This window comes from Macaca thibetana, chromosome 10, assembly GCF_024542745.1.
Source record: "Macaca thibetana thibetana isolate TM-01 chromosome 10, ASM2454274v1, whole genome shotgun sequence".
In the NCBI taxonomy this organism is placed as follows: domain Eukaryota; kingdom Metazoa; phylum Chordata; class Mammalia; order Primates; family Cercopithecidae; genus Macaca; species Macaca thibetana.
In genome coordinates this window covers 77,742,232-77,762,787 of record NC_065587.1, presented here as the reverse complement: position 1 = coordinate 77,762,787, position 20,556 = coordinate 77,742,232, and the positions used below count along the sequence as shown (strand labels likewise).

At 40.7% G+C, this 20,556-nt stretch overlaps 1 protein-coding gene across 17 annotated transcripts in view; it reads right to left on the bottom strand.

Annotated features, from left to right (window-relative positions):
* PLCB4 (phospholipase C beta 4) overlaps positions 1-18,603 on the bottom strand; it is a 411,761-nt gene extending 393,158 nt beyond the window's left edge. For 10 of the 17 annotated variants that reach the window (XM_050807512.1, XM_050807507.1, XM_050807510.1 and 7 more), the window contains exon 1: positions 18,378-18,464. The gene's annotated coding sequence lies outside the window, so the exon portion shown is untranslated. Of the gene's footprint in view, positions 1-18,071; positions 18,222-18,377 lie in introns of those variants that run through there. The other 7 variants (XM_050807513.1, XM_050807502.1, XM_050745048.1 and 4 more) reach the window with 5 other exon arrangements.
* Positions 18,604-20,556: the final 1,953 nt, after the last annotated feature.

The following is a 20,556-nucleotide window of genomic DNA, read 5'->3' as shown; positions in this document are numbered from 1 at the left end:
AGCTATAAACTGGATGGAAAAATGGAAGTTTTGATTTACATTGTACTACATTTTTCTAATATTTGAAAATTAGGTTGTTCCAATACAGTAAAATGACTGAAAAGCTATAGGATCTGCCAAAAAATATCATCCAAAGTACAGGAGAGGAGAGAATAAAGCTATTTTCTGTTTATGTCTTACTAAGTGTGGCCCATTCAACAAACCAATTATACTAAGTATACAACCTATGTATAGTATAAAATAAGTCTTGTGACTTTTTTTCCATAAAGTTAAGTCTGAAAGAAAACTGAGAAGATATAGAAAAATCAAAGTGCAAATGTAATATGTTTCATAAAATGTTAACCACATAATATAATTATATCAACAACTTTAAATGTAAATGGACTAAACATTCCATCTATATGGCAAAGATTATCAGAATGGATTTTTTTAAAAGCAAGAATCAACTATATGCTCTCTACAAAGAGACACATTTTAAATGGAAACACACAAATAGATTGGAAGGATGAAAAAAATTATATCATGCAAACAGTAAGCAAAATAAAGTTGAACTGGCTATATTAATAAGACAAAATAGACTTCAACACAGAGGATTACTAGAGACAAAGAGAAACACTTCATGATGATAAAGGGGTAAATATAAAAGAAAGAGTTCTACAAGCCTAAGCCCTTCATTTAAGAGAGCTAAGTACACTGAAACTGGTGATGTGAAATGATTTGCTGAAGAACACATAATCAGCTAGGGCAATGGCCAGCTATAAGTCACTTCTCCCAATTCCCTTTTCAGAACCTTTTTCCTATGATCGGTGCTCCTAATCTGAGTTCATTCAACATGAAAGCAACCAACCTATCTGATCAAAACTATCAACTTGGTAACTAGGCAAAGACTGCCTTGGAAGGAGGGGAAGACCACATTGAAGGGGTAGAAGAGGGTAGAATCCTGAGCAGGGTCTGACTCCAGACTGAGGCGCTGCAACTTGCTAGTTATGTGGACCTGAACAAATTACTTAAATGGGCCTCAGTCTCTTTATCTGTAGCATGAGGATATTGCCACCTATCTCACAGGATAGATACAAAAAACGATGATGAGGAGGAGGAGGTCAATGACTTGACCAAGGTCACTCGGCTTCTCAGTAGCAAAGCCAGGACCCCACAATGCACATCATACACATTCACAACCATTTTGCTAAACTTCCTCCCAAAGGAGAGTCCCTAGTGGAGTTCCTGACCTTCACAAGACACTTCAAAAAATGTTCATTTCCTTCCTAATAAACCGATGCTGTACTTGCGAGTAACTTTATAAAGGTATTTCCACACGGGATCCTCACACAGAAACATATATCCTTTTTCATCTACATACACGAGTTTGAGATGATCACTTTTTCTCATCATGATGGCTTTGTCTCACTCTTCATAAGATCTTAAGGTCAAAGTGAGTGAGGTAGGCAGGGTAAAAATTCAGTGATAATTTAATTTATATCATCTCTTATAATCCAAATTGAGCCACATAATTAACACATTTGAAATCATCCCTCAAAAAAAGAATTTAAACATATCATTCTGCTCAAAGGAAGAAACAGCCATTCCACTGTTTTGTGGTTATAATAACTAAAGAGGCATCACATTCTCAAGACTGTAAACTCAACTTTCAGTTTGGTGAAGGATTCTTCAGAAAATGAAATGATACCCATGGGTAAGTCTGTGCTGTTAAGACCAATCCCCGTATAATATGTTCAAGTATCTTGGCAATTTTGTGGATTATTTGTATTATGTAATTGAGGATGTTATACAAATAGGCGTGATTTACAGTCATGCTGGTCTTTCCCTTTTCAGAGTCTAGTCAACTATCTTAAATGTCAAGGTTACAGTCAAGGTCAATATATTTCACCCCAGAAAGTAGGTGTCAGCAAGGCAGATAATGCCCACTTATGCTGCCTTATATAAGGCAAAATTTAAGAGTAAGACAAAACTTGATAATTAATGTTAAAAAATGCATTGCTTAGATACTAATTTTAGAAACAGCAGAATGCATACAAATCCAAAATAAGATATACAAAACCACGAAATAAGGAAGGAAAGTAAAATAACAGTTTGTGGCCCATGTCCTCGTCTTACATATTAGTTTTAGGACACATTTAAAAGCCTACTATGTGCTAGCTACTGTACAAATCTGATTTAAAATTTGAGAATGAATAATGCTGCTTGAAAGAGCTAAATAGCTCATAACTAATGTATTCAGATAAACTCAAATGACCAAACCAGCTCATGTGACTCACTGAAAGTTCACGCACATACATAAAGAAGAACGTTTATTATGTGACCCCATTCTATGCTGTAGCTATGCTAGGTTCTGAATAATATTTTAAACACAATATATCACACTTAGTCACATGTATGCATTACTTAACTAATAAAATAGCACTATACTGTTTAAAAAGCTCACTCAAGTAATACTATTGTGAAGAAGAAAATTTAAAATATTCTTTTTTTATGTAAAGCAAATCAATGTCATGCTTTATAGTCAAGATGTCTTTATAGCCAATCTTTATATTAAAGAATGTACCGAATATAAATCATTCAGCAGTTATGTTCGCTGTTTTATAACTTCAATTCTACAAATATTTTATTTCTCCATTAGTGAAAAATTTAGATTGAAATTAATAAATAAATTAACTCATTCATAACACCTCCATTGTGCTGTTGGGTTTTTTCCTGACAGGCACCAAATTAAGCAAAACACTACAATGTACTTAATGAAAGTCTTATGATAATTTATCCTCCACACAAAAAAAAATTACAAAGAGAAAGCACCAACTAACTAAAGAGAAATTAAAATATTTCCTAGACTACTGTTAATATGTTAGGAAAACAAAGCCAAAACCACTTTTATTTTGTTTTAGAAAATTACCCCAGGACTTACATTGATAGCAGAAAAATTCAACAAATACACATTACTTATCAAATTATAAATTAGGCAATGATTCAAGTTCCTAATTATGGAAAAAGATTTGAGCTCATTTAACACGACATGTTTTAATTATAAGACTCTTTAAAGAAGTATGTGAAATTCACATAGAAGAAAAGGAATAAAGAAACAGGCTAAAGAAAGACATGATTTATCTCATCTCTGCCTGTAAACAAATTAACTCTTATGAAAGCTCAGTGAAAGCAAATATCCTATAAACTAAACCAACTCAAGACAAAAATCACCTTTTGAAATTAGGAACGTGCGTTCAAATGCCAAAATTATTATTCTGATATATTGGTCCATAATACTTTGTTTTTATATCCCAAGGTCTGCTTTCATCTGCCTGTAAAAGAAACCCTCCACTGTATTAGGTTTCTAGGACTGCCATAACAAAATACCATAGACTGGCTAGCTTAAACAACAGAAATTTATTTTGTCACAGTTCTAGAAGTTCAAGATCAAGGTGCCAGTGCCAGCAAGCATGGTTTCTCCTGAGACCTCTCTCTTTGGCTTGACAACTGCTACCTTCTCCCGTGTCCCATGTCCTCATATGGCCTTTCCTCTGTGCCTGTACGGTCACAGATTCAGGTCAGGTCAACCTTATTTTGAAACCTGTCTATACATCTGATCAACCATGTGACCCTGAGTAAGTGCTGTGATCACTCAGTTTTCTTAGTATCGAATGGTGGTAATTATACCTAATCTGCAGAATTGCTGAGACAATGAAATGGGATTGCATTCTGAAGGCTCAGGGCACACTGTTTAAGCCTAATAAATGCTGGGTTAGGGGCCCGGTGTTAAAGAATCCTGCTAAGTTTCAACATTTTAAAATACTGCAAAGCCATCCAGTAAAGACTCAAAAATATCATAGAACTGGCTCAATTTCTTATGTATCCCATTCCACAGTGTGGCTCAAGCACCTGCAGTGCGTGTGTGTGTGTGTGTATGAGTGTGTGTGTGTGTTTGTAGAGAAAGAGACTTCCTCTCTGAGGGTCTCATACCCTGTATCTCATATCCTGTGTGAGGAAAAGAAGCAGTTACTGGTAAGCACTTATGTTCCCCACACCATAACCCTTCTGCAATAAGAAGGTTGCTGTCACCTCTAGAAGGAAATGGATAGGAATTGCTCTTGCGATATTCTAGACCAAAAACCCTGTTGACAAATGAGGCATACCTTCCATGTAATTATTGCCTTAATCTTTCCAACAAAGCTGGAAGCACTTTGGTTCAATATAATGTAGAACATTTCCAGAATGTTTTCAGAAGGCATCTGCTGCTCTTAATTAACGAGTGGATTCCTCCTGATCATCAATCTTTATGGAAAACCTGTGGGTCTGCCATATTTATAATATTGTAGCTGAGAAAATAAAAATTGGCACACAACAAAATGGTTTGGGAGAGCCTGATTCTAGCAGAGTCACTGCCAGGACATGTATTAATACCCAAATCATCTGCACTTTTAAATTTCCTCATTTCCCTTTGGTAGCTGCACAAGAAATCCCTCTATGCTACTTATGACAGATGGGGAGAAACTTTAACCAGTTACTTTGAAATTCTTTCAAAGGGAATGAAAAATGGACAGAATGGGGCCATGCTTAAGATTCTCAGAGGGCCTCACAGATCCAAAAAGTCTCTAAATAAAAGGAAATATTCTCTATCTGTATTTCCAAGTGCTATCATGAAGTGTTTTCTGAACAGCTGCAATAACTAAACTATAATCCTCCTAAATGTTGTCTGCATTGAAATCTGAATAATGATATATCTAATAATTAACATACTTAGACAGCACTTTTCAACACAAAGCTAAAAGAAATCTGTGAAGTCAAAAAGAAGCCAATTGTGAAGAAGACATTTCTTAAGTCCTATTAATGCTTGGCGAAGGGGGCCTGGTGAAGACTGTCAAAGACACTCTTTTCACAAGATTCAAACCACTATGAATAAACTGCTCCCTTCTGGTTTTAGAACTATAAAAGATGTTCTCTAAAAAACAATATTCAGCAGAATATTTCCCTTCAATTAATTAATAACTTTCTTGCTTTCTCTGTTTGGCATTGATGTATTTGCAGGTCATTTTGAAAATAAAATGCTACAAGAGAATAAATACAAAGCATTTTAAATTACTAAGAGTCCCACTTGATAAAATAATCTGATTAAATAAATTATTTTCTTCCTAAATTTCCAACCATGTTTGAAATAAGAAATTTATTTTCTAATTCCTACACACTGTAGGAAAAATGAGAATAACGTGATTAAAATCAAACTCATAAAATAGGAAAAACAATATGAGTATGTGCCTATCAGGAAAAAAATGATAACCTATCTTCAGGGAAATATCTCCTCTGGATCTAGTATACTAATTACAATATCAGGATTTCTGTTACCAGAAATAATGGATATAGAATTTTCAAATTATTTATCATATTTCCAAATTGATCATTCTGCTACTTTTCAATGACCAGTATAAATAATCATGAAATACTTTTTTCTTTAATAGGTCAGCAGATGTCTTCAGTTTACTAAACTTTGGCTTTTTTTTTTTTTTTTTTGCTTAATCATCAGATTGTTTTCCTGATTTACCCAATCTGCAGACTTTGCAGTAATGGCATTTAGTTATTTATTCATTTAAGAGACATCAACTTAGTCACTAATATGCACCAGATTGTTCCATTTCCTAAGAGAGTCATGCTGTGGCTAAAATTTGCAAACTATTCAACAGGAGGACTAAAGTAGGGCACCCAACCTGGACTAGAGTGGAAATCAAGGAAGGCTTTATAGGAAGATGGTAACTGCATGGAGTCTCTAAAGGCCTGTAGGAGTCAGCCAGTTGAAGAAGGGGATTGAGTGCAAAGTCATAGGCAAAGCCACAGTGTCCACAGTGCAGCAGGCTTTATGTTCTTGGATTTCAACACAGCCTAGTATAGGTGATGCAAATAAAGGAGTTAAAACTTCATCACAGAGGTCAGGCCGTGGATGGCTTACATTTGGCAAATTAGGAAGACAAATTAATCCTGATAGCAACAGGGAGCTGTTGAAGTATCTTAGAGGTAATGCTATAATAAGATTTGTTTTGTGCAAATTACTTTAGCTGGTGTGGAGAATGGAGTCAATGGCCAAAGATGTAAACTTATAAAGTAGTGTCTATTTGTCCCCTCCAGTAAACTGTAAACTTCTGAGAGCAAGATCTCACTGATAAAGTACCTGATGTTCACTGAATAGCCAACAGAAGACACGAATGAAGGCACAGATGAGAAAGAGACAGTATAGAGAGACTGAATGAAAAAATTCTTGGAACAATCAAGACAGGAAATCACACGGACATAAATTCAGGCTAGCGGCAATAGGAATGGAGAAAAGTGAACAAAAATGAAGGATATTGATGGGGTAGACTCAACAGACGGATAGCTTGTTTCATGAAGATTTAGAAACCGGAAGGAGACACAAGTTTGGAGTGAAGTTGAGGACTCCTGTTTTGTACACTTTGATTTGAAAGTCCCCATAGACTTCAATGTCAAGATCTCCAGCAGACAACAGGATATATCTGGAGCTCCAACAAGAGGTCAGTGATAGAGGAGTCTTCAGTAAATTGGGGGTTAAAAAAATGGTAGAAGTGAATGAGTTATCTTATATAGAAAGAGTTTACAGAGTGAACACAGTCAAAAGCAATGTAGAGACCTCCAGAGAATACCATTTTAAGGGCTAGGTAATGAAAGAGGTACTCATGAAGCTCTGCCTCTAATCTATGAAAATAGTGTATAATGGACAACCAAACCCTTGAAATCAAGGACTTCAGGAATATATAAGGGTAAAAGCAAAAATGAATTAATCTAGTGCAATTCCTTCAAGATGGAGAGGTGATACGACTTTTCCAGAGTAACCAACTCTGAGAACTTGCAAAGTAGTAGTTGCTAATAACCAGTATCTCAGTTTCTTACTCCATGCAATTTGGAGGTAAGAAGAAATGAACTCTGATATTCCTTATAGCAGTATCATTTTATGATTCTAATTAAGTTCCGTTGCTTGTTCATTCAGGACAAGTACACAAACCAAAGAGCAGACTTCACCTTTTCAAACAACAGGGCCAAGAAAATGAGAGAATAAATGAGCCTGAAATTTCAGAATCTTACTGCCATGCTGAACAAATGGGGAAATACAGCTTGTTCATTTCTACTCAGTGATGCTAATGATTCCGTTAAATTGACTTCTTTGAAGGAAAATTACTGTTAATAACCTTAATTTCCTCCTAGTCTCTTCTCCCAGGTACTGACATTTTAAATAAAATATTTTTTATAAAATATTAAAAGCAAAGGAATTATGTCTATCTTAGGAATCCAACTCCATGTCGAGAGACTATGAATCCCTTCTGTCTGTCCTATCTATAAGCCCATATTTTTGGTTAATCAGATAAACATATAACATTTCCCATTCTATGCATTTCCCAAGAAGCATAAAGCAAAATCCATTCCAAAGGGAACTAAAAAAAAAATATTTAATGTTACTCTAAGGCCCACCACAAATTATACTGATAGCAGCCATGTGGTATTGTAGAAGATTCCCAATTTCAATTTCAATTTAATCAATGTAGATGCAGTTTTATTTTCTTTGTCCACAAAACCAGACCATAAGCTTTCTACCCTGGACTGACTGCTTAACCTTGCAAACCTCTGTTCTGGAGGGCAAGTGGGTGGGAGTCTGAAACTGGCCTTCCCAGACCATTCACCTACTTTTTCCACCCTCATCCTCCTCTCTCCTGCCCTCTGGTTTCTGTCTGGGTTCGGCTAATGGAAGGCACCAGCCAACATTTAGGAGACAGGCAGAGAGTGAGGAAGGTATATATATTCCCCTCTGTCTCCCTGGAGGGATATTACAGGCTGACAGGGTCCCTCTAGAAAGGGATACAGCTCTTGTCAGCCTTTCTTGCCCCTTCCTTAGAGTAGGACTAACTCCCTGTCACTGCTGGGTCTTTCTTTAGCACCCACCCTGATTGTGTTCCCTACACCTGCCCACATCTTCCAAAGGGTCCCTTTAACAAGCCCTCCTCAAAGGACTTGGCATACACATGCCATCTGCTCCCTAGCAGGGCCCTGAATGATACAGGTTGAAAGAGTGACCAGGTGGTGCCCTCCACTGTGCTTTCACAGACATTATCAAAGGAAATTGTCTGTAAACTGTGAAACACTATAACATTTCCATGAGCAAAACCTAGCACAGACTTTCTTGAATATGCAAGGTTTCAATGCCAAGGAAATATGACTGTCCCACCATATTTCTACAATTCACAGTGTGTTGTAAAAATAAACATGCAGAAGGCATACAATCAGAATCTGAATGTCACTGCCAACCGAACCAGAATTTTTCTTAAAAAATGAATATCTGGAGAAACAGATGAAAGAACTAAATCCATCTTTGGGAAACAGAAACAGTATTTAACTTTCCTGTCATTTATCTAATCAAGACTCACTAACCCTGACTGAGTCTCAGTCTTTCAAGGAATGTTGTAAAATTCCAAATAATTCACTTCATATTATTGATAACAATTACAGTTATCAAAGTAGTCCCTTCTGAAAATAGGAATCAATCAATGACCTAGATTTCCTGTAATATTTCTCCCAATATCTCTTTAAAAGAGAACATGATGTAGCGGCCAGGCATGGTGGCTCACACCTATAATCCCGGCACTTCAGGAGGCTGAGGTGGGCGGATCAGTTGAGCTCAGGAGTTCGAGACCAGCGTGGCCAACCAACATGATGAAACCCCATCTCTACTAAAAATGCAAAAATTAGCTGGGCTTGGTGGTGCACACCTGTAATCCCAGCTACTCGGGAGGCTGAGGCAGAAGAATCACTTGAACCAGGGAAGCAGAGGTTGCAGTGAGCTGAGATCGTACCACTGCACGCCAGCCTGGGCAACAGAGTGAGACTCCACCTCAAAAAAAAAAAAAAAAAGAAAGAAAGGGAAGGGAAAGGGAAAGGAAAAGAAAAGAAAAGAAAAGGTGTAGTTTCTAATTTATATAGTCCATTATCTACATATCATTTCTAAAAAACATGGCCAGGCCAGGCACAGTGGCTCACACCTGTAATCCCAACACTTTGAAAGGCTGAGGTGGAAGGACTGCTTGAGCCTAGGAGTTCAACACCAGCCTGGACAACATAGCGAGACCCTGTCTCTACAAAAACAGAAAAAACTAGCCAGGTGTGGTAGTGTGCACTTGTGGTCCCAGCTACTTGAGAGGCTGAGGCAGGAAAATCACTTGAGCCCAGGAAGTTGAGGCTGCAGTGAGCCACGATGGCACCACTACACTCTAGCCTGAGTGATGGAGCAAGACCCTTTGTGCACATGTGTGAGAAAATAAAATGAAATAAAATAAAATAAAATAAAATAAAATATTAAAAAATAAGAGTCATGGACATTAAATTCAGGTATCCATTAAATAAAACTATTAAATAGCATTATCTCCTAATCTTCTCATTCTTTTTTAACTAAAAAGTAAAAGAGATTCTTAAATAATGATTATTTGAAAATCTAAAGCTACAAACACACCTGGATAGGATTTTTTAGCAATGAAATTAATTTTATCAGGCCAGTATTAACATCTGATCTGTCTGTGTTGGCTGTGGACCACCTCACTTCTTTAACCACAGATTAAAGGGTGCTTATGGACATTTTCCTGCTGGGAAGGGTCTAGAGTTTCACAGCTCACCAGATTGATCAGAAAACAGATTTTCAACTCTCTGATTTACAAGGTATGTCTTTCTTAAAGAGTTTTTACATTAGCCCCTTAACTGATCAATTCGTTTTGATTAAGAATTGCATTTTCAAGGGATTTTAAGGACACAGTCTATTTCTAAAATCACCTCCCGGTATGCCATATACAAGTGAAATCTAACTGAATTAGTAAAGCAAGGTAACAATATGGGACATGATGCAATTAGAAGCTATGTTCAGCTGCATCATCAGAGGTTCCACAAATTTCATGGAGACCTTTTTAAAGGCAATTCATCAGTGCTCTGTCAAAATTTGAAGTGTGCATAGGCTTTTGACCAAATAGTTCCATTTCTAGAAATTTAGCTACAAAAAAATTTTCTCACACATGTGCACAAAGACCTATGAACAAAGATCTTGAATCTTTCAGTGTGCAATAGTGTCAACAGAAGAATGGTTAAATAAAGTACAGTACATCCATACTACCAAATTTTATGCAATGTTAGAAAGAACAAGATAACTAACATATTGACATGGAAAGCTCTCCATGATATACAGTTAAGTGGACAAAAGCAAGTCAGTCACAGAAAAAAATGTATACAATATGATCCAGTTTATATAATAAGAAAATGACACGTATATATACTTACATATGTAAATGTACAGAAAAAAGGAGGGAAAGAGGCTATCTAAACTATTGCCAATGACTATATCAGGGAATGGGTGTACGTGGAAAAGGGTACTTTGCATTTTGCTTTCATATTTCTGCATCATCACTTCAACTGGAACATACTAATGTATTACTTACATCATTTTTAAAAAAACAATGAAAACAAAAAAATTATAAGAAATCCCAGAGGGGGCTTTGATGATTTGTCCAATAATAGCGTCTTGGCAGATACAAGAGAAACACATCCCGAAGGAACTGCATTTTCATTTGATCCAGTGTGGTCTCTCATTTAAAAGCACCAAGGAAAATGAGGGCTGTTAAGCGGACTGCACCTTGAAACACTAGCCTGCAGAAACAGATCTGTATTCCATATTCCAGGACATCTTGTGACTGCTTAGAGCTCACATCAGTGAGGCAGGCAAGAGAACCTCTGTGTCTCCATAAATGAAGTCATCCTATTTCTCTACACTTGGGTGTTCTTATTTATTTATTTATTTATTGAGACAGAGTCTCACTCTGTCACCCAGGCTGAAGTGCAGTCGTGTGATCTCGGCTCACTGCAGCCTCTGCCTCCGAGGTTCGAGCAATTCTCCTGCCTCAACCTCCCGAGTAGCCGGGATTACAGGCGCCTGCCACCACACCCGCCTAATTTTTGTATTTTTAGTAGAGACGGGGTTTTGCCATGTTGGCCAGGCTAGTCTCAAACTCCTGACTTCAAGTGATCTACCCTCCTCTGCCTCCCAAAGTGATGGGATTACAGGCATGAGCCATCACACCCAGCCAGGTGTTCTTATTTTAAAGGAGCATCATGAAACAGGAGAAAAAACCATGTCCTTCCCCCCTCAACTTTGTAATTTGCCAACAGCTTGGAAAAATGGGGTACAGGGAAAGAACAAACAAGCAGAAATTCAGAATCTGAAATCTATGTACACTGGAAATAAATGACCATAACAACCTTTACAAGAAATTTTACAGCCAAAAAAATTAAAGGGCAAAACAAAAACTACTGACATTTTCTGGTACACGGTGTTTCCAAGCCCTTACAGTTAACAAAAGGCTCAACATGGGAGCTCCTGGGTCCAACCACAAACGTGCTTTGTTTGACCACACCATGGGCTGACAGGTTTGTTTTTCATGTTAATTATTTCCAAACATTTTAAAATGAGAAGACTCCAAATAAATCTGGATTTCATGCTTCTCTTGAAAATGTAGAGGCACTGATAATCCTGAGCCCTAGGCCCACCTGGCAGAAACCTGTCAGACCCGAGTGGTAGCTGCCTCATGGGAAGGGGCACAATTGGTCCCCCGGATGGGCGCAAGCCTCACCACTCCCTAAGGTCTCTGACACCTGGTCAGCCACACTTGGGCCTTTCACTTACCTGGCCCTTGGAGGAATCAGAGTATACAACACCCTCACTAAAACCATGAGGAACTTCACCAGGTAAAAACCGGCCTTCCAGAAAACTAAAGGCCGTTTAGGCTACCACAAAGTAGCATTTAGTACTCTCCCTATCACAGATTTCTGGCATGCAACTGCACAAACAGAAGTACCTAGAATTAGATAAGAATGCACAGTTTTATCCTCAACTTCTTATTCCAATTCCATATTCACAGCAGGATTGCCAGAAGCTTTTGTCATATCTCAGCCTAGTCACTTAAAATAATTATCACAAAACTTGTTACGGTAACAAGTCTTTCTGCAGCATGCACCAGCTTAATGACAGGTAATACACAGTATGGTGGTTAGAAGTTGGAGTTCTGATGTCAGCCTACCTGAGTTTCAGTCTCAATTCTAACTTTAACATCCTGGGATGATTAACTTAACATCTCCTAACCTCAGTTTCCCCAAATATAAACTGGAGATGCTATTAGGACACACCCAAAAAGGCTGTCAGAAGGATTAAATAAAGTGGCACATTTTAAGTGCTCAACAAATGTCTGTTGTTTTATTTTGTTGTGGTTATTATAATACTATGTAAAGCAGAGAAGTTGAGAACTCTCAGAGAAACTCCATGGAAAAACAAGAGCTATGATGACTGCCCCTGAACACCAGAGAGCCCTAATTCTTCTAGTGGAGGTCTTTCTCCCTCCAGGCCTAAATGGCTTATATGTTTTGTTTTGTTTTGTTTAAGAAAAAAAAAAAAAAAGGCTAGCTGGGAGACAGATACCCTGGGGACAGCATCTGGCTCACTGAATTATATTCCGAAACACCAAAGTCACAGAATTTTGAAGCTATTAGGACTGAGTTAATATTAGGTCCCTCTGTCCAAATGCAGTCACTGGGCTTGGCAAGTCCAAAGGAAGATCTGGTACTTCATGGTGGTCCTGTGGGATGACTGAAACTTTCTGTACTTGCAGAGTGGCAGAGTAAGTGTCCCTTGTAAGTTTTATAGGAATTTTCTCAGGCTGTTTGTATGGATAAGGTCAATGCCGTCTACCCCTGTAAAGGAGAACAAGATGAGAGCCATAATACTAGTAGTACCATTAGGAGAAGGGGCACTAGCACTTGTTAAACATGCTTTAATTTTTCAGGAGCGTAAGAAAGGCAGTGTATCTTAAAGGAATGATTTTCCTGGCCCAACGGTGTTTCCATAGCTACAGGTGGAATTTCCCAAACCTGGGCATACCCAAAGATCCTAGGATCCTTTGCAGCTGTAGTAGCAGCAGTAACAGTATGCTGCATCATTCACAGTGCAGCACCAAGCACTTTTGCCCCATAAGGTTATTCTCCTCATTTTACAGATAGGGCAACTGAGGTTCAGAGTGGATGCCCAGGGTCACACAGCTAAAAGAGGGCATCTGTCAGCATTCAAGCTAAAACAGGGCATTTGTCAGGAAATCAGTGCCTGATTCCAATGCCTGAAGGTCTCAGCAACCACTGCTCAACGCAAACCCACAGTGAAAAGACCCACCCAGCCAGGGGCCTCTGGGAGGAAGCATTTCTTGAGGAAACATCATCTTCACCTTGTGTGGGTCATGAATGCCCTTTGCAATATGGTAAACCTTAAAGACCTTTCTCAGCATGATATTTTCATTTTATTATTATCTTTTTAATAGAGTCTCACTCTGTCACCCAGGCTGGAGTGCACTGATGCGATCACAGCTTACTATAACCTTGAACTCTTGGGCTCAAGCGATCCTCCTGCCTCAGCCTTCCAAGTAGTTAGGATTTACAGACATGTGCACCACACTCAGCTAATTTTTTTATCAGTTTTTTTTTTATATAAATTGATCTTACTGTGTTACCCAGGCTGGTCTCAAACTCCTGGCCCCAAGTAATTCACCTACCTTCCAAAGTGCTAGGATTAGAGATGTGAGCCAGCATGCCTGGCCCAGCATAATATGTTTAAATATATAAAATTAAATACTTAAAAGTACAATGGAAATCAATCTCACTGAAATATAATTATCAAAATAACTTTTTAAAGGGATATGTGAATAATACATGTGTTTCTCTTCAACCCACTAAATGCCAAGATCTAGTAGTAGCTCTAACACCTGCCCCAATTGTCACTTGGAAGTCAGTGAATATAAAGATATAATTCATTTGCCACCTACATTCGTGAACCCACCAAACGGCATCCTTAGCCCTAAAATGAAGAACTCCTGTTCTGGAGAAGAAAAGGAGATGTCAAATGTAAAATCAGGGGTCTGTGGTCTCTTCTCCCTGGATGAGCTGCTTACAATTAATTACTTCAAGTTGCTTTTTTCTTCCTGTTTCTAAGGAAATGGCTACTTCAATTCACTCATGTCTGGAAGCCAAAGACATGCTTTAATTGTTCAGGAGGACAAGAAGGGCAATGTATCTTAAAGCAATGATTTGCCTGGCCCAAGGGTATTTCCACAGCTAGAGGTGGAATTTCCCAGCCCTAGGCACACCAACAGATCCTGTGAACTTTGAAGGAGACTCCCAGGAAAGGGGAGAAGATAACACTATCTTATGGTCACATGGTGTGTGACATTCTCATTGAAGGTTTCATAAGTAGTGAGTAAGAGAGGTGTTCAGAGAAAAACCTTCTGGTTTATGTCTGTTTCAACTATTTTGATTTAATAAAGGAAAGGAAAAGTAGAAAAGTTCATGCAGGGAAAATAAAGACTCTGCTGGTCATTCATTCCCTGGAACATAAGGATTTCCTAGCTGAGATTTGAAAGGTATAGCATTATTACTTTCATCTCCTAGAGAAACTTGGGTTAACACCTTCAGCATAGAAAAGCATCCAAAGGCGTGAGTTTCCACCCAGATTCTTTCCACCCTTCCACCCAGAAAAAGGGGTTTGGGAGTGGTTGTTGCAATGAAGTGAAGTGGGCCTTACAAATAAAAGTTATTCCAGGGTGATATTTTCAAAGCAAGCTTAATTCCAACCAAGACAATGCAAACGTCACACTCATCCACTCGGTAATGCATAATCACCCAGGTCTGCCTCCACTGGCAAGGAAGTAAACTCATTTTTATACTTGGTTAGCTAAAGAATCACAGCCTAGGAACATGTAAAACCTTTATATCATTCTAAGGCATAACTAGATAAACAATATTACAATTTGAGAAAGTATTTCTACTTTAAAGGGTGAGGCTTTATCAAAAGCAAAACTATTAAACAAACAGATACTAAGGAATAGAAGAAAGAGCTACACAAGGTTATTCTTTCCCCAATATGAGAGAGAAATAGGAAAATGTGGAATGGACAGCACTGAGAATTAAGCAGTGTCCTTGCAAACACAGTTAACATCTGAAAACCAATAGCAAAACCACAGTAAGTCACTGCTGCCACCCACCAGCGATGAAAAGCTGTATTTATTTCCCAATAGGCAGATAAGTCCCCTTGACAGACACTAATATGGCCTACACATTCATATATTACGAGGTGAAAAGCAACTATTTTAAAAACTTCAATCTGGACATAAAATACCAACTGTGATCATTAAAACGTCCCCATTAGTCCTTGACCTAATTTTGCACATCAAATACAGAAGTTCTTGATTTTACAGGGACTCACTGTGGAAGACAGTTTATTAAAAGACCTGGGCCATTGGTGCTAATCAACATGCTGTTTCACCCTTACTTTATAAGAGATCACAAACAATAATTTAGTCACAGTCTGCTAAATAATTTTAAGTTTCAAAGAAAATTTATACTTCCCCAAGAATAGCTGAGTTCACTATTAAGTGTGCAGAACATGAGAAATCCAAAATCTTTCTTACATTACCTAAGTGCTCTAATCCAAAAAGATAAAATTTACTCTCAAGATTTCAAAATAAAAAATCAAACTCAGCTAATTACTAATTTTTTTTAATAATCTGCAAAATGTTTTCATTAATTCTGTTATTTGAGTTTGCCAGCTGCATCTAAAAAACTGGGGATGAAAATTCAGACACTAAACTCAGAAGCTAATTTCATTTATATTGTTACACCCTTTCACAAATTAGCATGCTAATGTGATCACAAGGAAAACAGCACAGCAGCCCTGAAGCTCACTTTCATCTCAATTTTACTTAGAGGGTGGGGTAAAGATGAATATCAGGCAAGCATTTCAATTCTTAATAAATCAAACCCCAAAATCAAGTTAGTGGTATCTTAGGAAAATACCATGTTCATTGAAATTGCCAAATATAACTGCCCCATGTTGCCAAAGTCAGCAGTATACATTAATCTAAAGTCAGTTGTGCATAATCTTGGGAAAGGCAAACTAGCTGTGCTATGGGCACTGAATGGACTTTGCTGTGGTTGAAATATTTCAGAGGTGATACAGATTTTTAAAATCTTTTTCTGCAAAAGGTTTTTGATAACCTGTAACACTTTTGTAACTACCGTATTTCTTTATCTTATAAGGCAAAAACACACCGCCTCACGATTACAGGACATGTAAGCAGTTTAACATCACTCACATTTTCAGGCATACAAATATAAAACTTCCAATAGAGTATTTTAGAACAAAGCTTTCTGCGTGGGTATGCATTTGCAAAATAAAGGTAGAATTATTCCGACAGATTTAAATGTGCACCCAGTGATCAAATGGAGTCAGAAATTCTGTTTTGACAGTTACTTGTAGAACAGCATTTTCAACAGCGATTAATTCAGAGCTGGGTAGTAATATCATCAAAACTAAGTTCTGATTGTTGAGTAATAATATAGTTGGAAGGAAGTGTAGTCCATAAGCTAATACATGGTACCTTTAGCTATGTTACAATATGTCACATTCAAAAGGTTACTCGTCTGGCAGCAAGTCTTATGTTCATAAAAGTGCCAATAAAAAATGTTTTGTCATTTCAAAAAGTGATTTTTTATGAAAACAGGTGATCTCCAAAGATGGCAATCATTTATTAAACTACTACAGTTCAAAAGGAAGATGATATAATAGATCAATACACCAGCTGAGAATCATGCAAGACTGTCCTACGAAAAACAGCATTCTGGATTACATAACACAGATAGTGAGGGATTACACCTCGTGCCCCTGCTGAGCTAGACTTTTGATCTTCTGTATGATTCTATAACTGAGGCCACCCAAATTTGAAGAGTATAAAATATGAGGGTCTCCGTTCAACCACACATTTCAGAAAACAGCAGTCTTGAAAACAATAAAAGAATAAAGTTAAAATTTTACCCCCCCCCCACACCTACACACACACAATTTTCCTATACTGAAGAGCACAACTGTTCAGATACTTTCTTAACCTCCTTGGAGCCTCCCCAGGTAAAGTCACCAGTTGCTTTTCCTGGTCATGTTTACATTATAAATCTGATTTCTCTCTAAAGGGGAAATTCAATATCATTTTTAAATGATATATAGCTGCCTATGTTTGAATGCCACTATTGCCAAACAAAAAGAATTATTAAGCAGCTATCTCCACATATATATAACTTAAATATATAGACCACTACATATCACATATATGGTAAAAAGAAAAAAAAAGACCTTTCCTGAATATTCTAGCCAAAATTAAATTTCAAATACATGTTTTAGAACAATAGCTAGAATCACTATAGAAGTTAAGAGGAAAAAAAGTTAGAAGAGTAGGGTCATCTTTCAGACATATCCATATTTATGGAAACTATAGTGGGGCAGTTGTGTTTCTCTCTAGGAAAATGCTAGTTTTATGATTCTAGATAAAGTTGCACTTAAACACACTTGGAAATTAGAGAATTCCATATTTCCATACTTCGATTCAGTACCATGAATACGAAGTCTACACTCAGAAGTATTGTACTATACAGAGTCTAACCGGTTAAAGCAAAAGCAACTTTAAAATTCTGAAAATAAGGATTTCCTTCACTAATAGGCTTTTAGGAGGCCCGAACCCTGCCCCCAATGAGTGCTAAGCCTGTCAGTGTTGTTTTAAGTGGAAACGGTCAATCATTTCTATGATTTCCCCAGAAGAGGCGAGAAGATCCACACGCATACACATTTACATGCGTTGCACGGTGCCAACTATTTCCAACCAAAATAATCATACACACGTCGAGCCGAGCTATTTCTAGCCCAGAAGAGGGTGAAGGTCTGGAGAGAGTCTGAGGAAACCCAGCAGGCGATGACTACAGGGGAAGGGGGATGGCGTCTGGGTCCCCTGCCTCCCGCGCGCACAGGGCGCCTCGCAACCGGCACCTGCACGGGGTCCCCGCTGGGCATCCGGGTGCGCGCGCGCGCGTCCGGGACGCACCCGCGGAAAGCAAACAAGCCCTGCAGGCCAGGGCGGGCGGGAGCATCCTCGGGCGGGACCCGAAATGCCTTTTCCTACCTGTCACTTTGCCTGGAGCTGCTGCCGGGGATGCGGTGACGGCCGCTGCCTGGAGACCCAGTGTGTACGCGCGTGTGTGTGCGCGCGCGTGTGTGCGGGTGCGTGTGTGTGTCTGTGTGTGTGAGATCTTGTTAGCGGTGCAGCTCACTTACTGCTCCCGGCGCCACCACCCCCTCCCCGCCATAAAGAGCCGCCGCCAAGCCCCCTCCCGGAGCACCCCAGTCCCGCCCTCCCTCCTGCCTCCGCCCCCCCTCCTCGGCCTCCCAGCCTTCCCGCCTCCCCGCCTCCTCACCGCGCGGTCCTTACCTCAGCTGAGGGCGGGGGTCTCCGCTGTGGCTCCCCGGCGAGCCCACGGGACAGCGCCGACCCGCCCGCCCACCGCCGGGCCCTGCGCGTCCCCGGCTCCGGGCCCCGCCGCCCCTCCGCGGCCCGCCGCTCCCTCCTCCCCTGCCCCCGAGCCTCCCTCCTCTTTCTCGCCTCCCGGCTCCAGAGCCCGAGCTGTCGCCTTGCAGCCCCAACCTGCCCAGGCTACGGAGCATGCCCAGTGCGGCGCGCCCGGGCTGGGCTGGGGGTGGGCAGGGGCCGGGCCGGCCGCCCAGTTGCCGCGAGCCCGCGGGGCGAGGAGGGGGCGCCTACTGGGTCGGGGACGCAGCCTCGCGGGCCGGGGGCCGAGCAGCCGAGGCGGGTGGTGGGCAGCGCCAAGAGGAGGTGGGTGGGGCGTCCGGGGAAGCCGGCCCGCGGCGCGCTGCTCTGGGGTCTCCCTGGCGGCTCCCCGTTGCATGTGCCCCATGCCCAGGGGTCGGGGGCGCACGGGATGGCGCTGGGCGCAGAACCCGGGGAGCGAGGGGCAGGAGAGCGGCACCCTCCTCGGATTGGAGACCCGTAGCCCGCCTTGGGCCGTGTGGAAGGGCTCAGGACTGGCCAGAACGGGGCCCCCAAAGCCGTTGGCTGGGTGGGGGACGTGCTTATTTGTTTATATTCGGTTTCATAAACACATACAGCGCTTACAATGAGTCCTGCAGTGTTCTAAACGCTTTTTATTCATTTAATCCCTAAAACAATCTTCCAAAGCAAGTACTACTACCTCTTTTTATTTCGCGGGTCTTACACAGAGCCACAGAGATTAAGTGGTTCCAAAAAGTCTTCCCACAAGTGCAACCTCAGACATGCAAACCCCCCAGACTTTGGTCCCCGGGATGCTGGGGCGCTGCTCCAGCCAGTTCCTGGCTTTTCCCGGCCCTACAACGGCCCCCAGGTGCCTCCGAGTCACACTCACACCCAGACCCTAATGGTGTTCAGTCTGGCATCACCCTTGTGTGGACCCTCACAACGTGCTGCTCCCGGACTCCGGAGGACTCTCTCCTCCCCAGGCCACTCCGCCGCCTCCTCCTCCCGGCCGGCGGCCACCAAAACCCGGAGACGTGGCACCTGCGCATTGGGAACTGGGGCCATGCTCGCAGCTGCACTAGGCATGCTCAGCCGCCTGAGCCGGTCCGGCTGGCCAGGAAGAAAGAAAGGGCCAGACAGGGCGAGAAGTGTAAGAAATGGAGGGGGAATGTGTGTGCAAACAATCGTCCAGGCTGTGATGGGCAAGGGCAGTTGTAGATGCAAAAGGCTCTTTCCCCTGGCACATCCTGGCCATTTCCTGGCAGGGTTAAGAGATGGGGGGAATAATCATCAAAAGTTTAACCAACTGGGCATCCTTAAGCAAGGGGGGAGCTGAGGCCCCACTGACCACTTCCCAGCTCAACTACTAAACTGTAATTTTAGCTGAGCCTGGAAAAAAAGCTCCTCAGCAGCTGAAGCTGTCTGCCTGTGAAGAAGCCAAGAAAAATATCCCAGACCAAGTTTCCCTGCAAGATTGGAAAGGAAAGACAGATCCCAGGGAAAGGCTGGTGGCTCTTCAGTGTTAGGGATATTAAAGATGTGGTGATTTTGGCTGGGCACAGTGGCTCACGTCTGTAATCCCAGCACTTTGGGAGGTCAAGGCGGGTGGATCATCTGAGGTCAGGAGTTCGAGACCAGCTTGGCCAACATGGTGAAATCCCGTCTCTACTAAAAATACAAAAAAAAAAAAATTAGCCGGTCGTGGTGGTGGGCGCTTGTAATCCCAGCTACTCAGGAGGCTGAGGCAGGAGAATCGCTTGAACACGGGAGGTGGAGGTTGCAGTGAGCTGAGATAGCCCCATTGCATTCCAACCTGGGCAACAAGAGCAAAACTCCGTCTCAAAAAAAAAAAAAAAAAAAAAAAAAAAGGATGTGGTGATTTTGAGTGATTCCAGCATGATAAGGCAGTGTGTAATGGGCATACAGGTTGCCTGGGGATCTTGTTAAACTCCAGATTTTGATTCAGCAGATCTGGGGTGGGATCAGATATTTTACATTTCTAACAAATTCCCACAGCATGCTGATGTTGCTGTCTTTAGATCAGATTTTTAGTTGCAAGAGGTTAGGGCAGTATTTTAGGTCTGTTCTTTATTTTATA